Raw genomic sequence first — 2514 nt, forward strand, 5'->3', positions numbered from 1 at the left:
CCGACTCAACAGGGTATTATTACTTTGACAAACCTATGCACTTGCGGTACACATGCAAAGGGCGTTGTCAAGTTTTTGGCACCAATGCAACGGAATAGGCGTTTTAGAAACACTTTGCACTTTGCTATTTTAGCTATTCACCATTTATTCTATTTCACATTTTCTTATTCTTCCATCATTCTGATTTGTTTTTCTTTCTTTTGTTACAGCTCTAGGTTATGACCCGAGGGAACCCTTCGACATTGGTTGAAGGAGATCCTGAACTTGAACGAACACTTCGTAGAAGGGGAAAAGAACCTGTGTAAGAACAATCAAATCAAGCTGAGGTAGAAGGTGAAGGGTCAGATAATATGGCAGAACAGAATGAGCAGCAGAGGATACTCTCAGACTATGCCAGACCCGGAGTTCTAGGCACACAGTCTAGTATTGTGCGGCCACCGATTACATCTCAGAATTTTGAGATAAAGCAAGCATTCATCTAGATGATATAACAGTTGGCATAGTTTGATGGTTTGGCCGATGAGGATCTGAACAACCATATCACGAACTTCTTGGAAGTGTGTGACATGCTTAAGATCAATGGAATTATGGATGATGCTATCAGATTAAGGGTCTTCCCATTTTCCTAGAAGGGGAGAGCAAAGCAGTGGCTACATTCATTACCTAGAATATTGATTACTACTTTGCAGGAGATGGTAGAAGCTTTTCTTGCCAGATATTTCCCTCCTGGAAAATCTGCGAAGCTCAAGAATGAAAGATCCTCTTTTGTGCAAACAGAATTGGAGTCTCTTTTTGAAACATGGGATAGGTTCAAGGTGATCCTGAGAAATGTCCTCAACATGGGTTTCCCGAGTGGATGATCATTCAGACTTTTTACAATAGTTTAAATCCAAGCATAAGGCAGTTACTTGATGCAACAGCAGGAGGTACCTTAGGAAGCAAGACCCTTGAAGAAGTGATAAGTGCTTGTGTGATAAAAATGCGAAGTGTTATTTCCTTAAAACGAGCATTACTTTTATCAAGTTTAAGCGCTAATACATGTGTATTTGTGTTCTTTTGCGCATGTAGGGTTGTGAAGCTATGTTTTAAGAAAAGAAGCCAAAAGTAGATCGTGTACGCACTATTTGGTTGAATCTTAGAAGCAACAACTCGAAGACACGAGTGGGGCTCTAAGATATGTGAATGTGTGCCAACCTCCATGTATTCAAGCCAATGCAATGAGTTGGAGGGGCACGAAGGCAGTCACATATGCGTATCCCAATTTGTGCAATGATAGCAAGGTCTTCACCAATGAAACCATTTATTGAAGAAGCGATGCGATCTATGGCATAAACATGTGCCGGTTTATGTTACCTCGATGAAAAGTGGATTTGGGAGTGTTTTTGGCAGGGAGTATTGTAGCAAAATACTGTAGTAATTTACTGTAACAGTTACTATTCACAGCCAGCTGAAAATCAGAATTCCAGAGAATTCACATGGGCATGTGGAAATTCCACAAGAGCGTGTGGAACATCCACACACCTGTGTGGATGCCTGATTCCAACCCTTTAAAAGCTGCAATTCAACCCTGATTTCTCTATCTTTTACCCTATTCTTTTCTCCATCTTTTCCCCAACTTGAGAGAGGATGGTGGCTAAGGTTTTAAGAGGTATTGGTTTGGGCTTTGGAGAGGTTCTACGGCTCCGACATCGCGCACCATTTGGAAGAAGGTTATTGGGAGAGCTTTCGTCGGCACCGATCCGATGATATATATCCTAGGCCGGACAAAGGGACCCTTGTGATATGTAGAGGACTCTCCACAAGACCATCGCCACGACTAATGAGGGGGGTTTCTATGGATGCTTTGTTTTTACATTCGATTTCATTGATTGTATCTAGCTCCATGGAGAGCTAAACCACTAGTAGGTACTTGGGTATTTGTGAACCCTAGGATGTATTCGTTCCATTGAATCTCTTTATTATGCTTTCAATTAATTGATGTTTACTGTGAGTTCCAATCTTGGAGACTTGATTGTATGAATACTCCCCTAGAGTGACACTAGGGTTAAGAGTTCTTGTTGGTAACTCTTGTCAGTGAGTGACACACCATGAGGGTTAGACAAAGCTAGATTGGAGAGGGTTGAGAGGGTGAGTCGAGAGATAGCGGAGCATCCCCTTTCCCCTCCGGTGTGATCTATCCTACCTCCACATTCTAAGAGTTCTGTGCGGCCATAGTAGAATGAATAGGCTAAGAGATGACCTTCCGCTGTGGCTTAGTTGTGAGTGCAACCGAGTGAAGCGCTGAAGTGATTTTAGCACCTAGGGCTTAATTGTGGCTAGGGATCTTCCACCTGGACCAAAGGGTTAGGTCTATACATAGGAATAGGTTTTATCACTTGGAATCCCTAGAGCTCATTGCAATTTTTTGCGAGTGCGAGGTTGAGAGGTTATTTAATCTCTCCTCCGGGACATGTATAGAGTTAGGCATGGTTGACCTTAGATTTGGGATCATGTATTTAAGGATTTTCATGACTC

At 42.2% G+C, this 2514-nt stretch overlaps 1 non-coding gene across 1 annotated transcript; it reads right to left on the reverse strand.

Moving 5' to 3' along the window:
- Window positions 1-740: 740 nt before the first annotated feature.
- On the reverse strand, window positions 741-846 carry LOC120266150. The gene has a single exon (XR_005537997.1). It is a non-coding gene; the product is annotated as a small nucleolar RNA R71 (small nucleolar RNA).
- Window positions 847-2514: the final 1668 nt, after the last annotated feature.

This window comes from Dioscorea cayenensis, chromosome 1 (assembly GCF_009730915.1).
Source record: "Dioscorea cayenensis subsp. rotundata cultivar TDr96_F1 chromosome 1, TDr96_F1_v2_PseudoChromosome.rev07_lg8_w22 25.fasta, whole genome shotgun sequence".
In the NCBI taxonomy this organism is placed as follows: domain Eukaryota; kingdom Viridiplantae; phylum Streptophyta; class Magnoliopsida; order Dioscoreales; family Dioscoreaceae; genus Dioscorea; species Dioscorea cayenensis.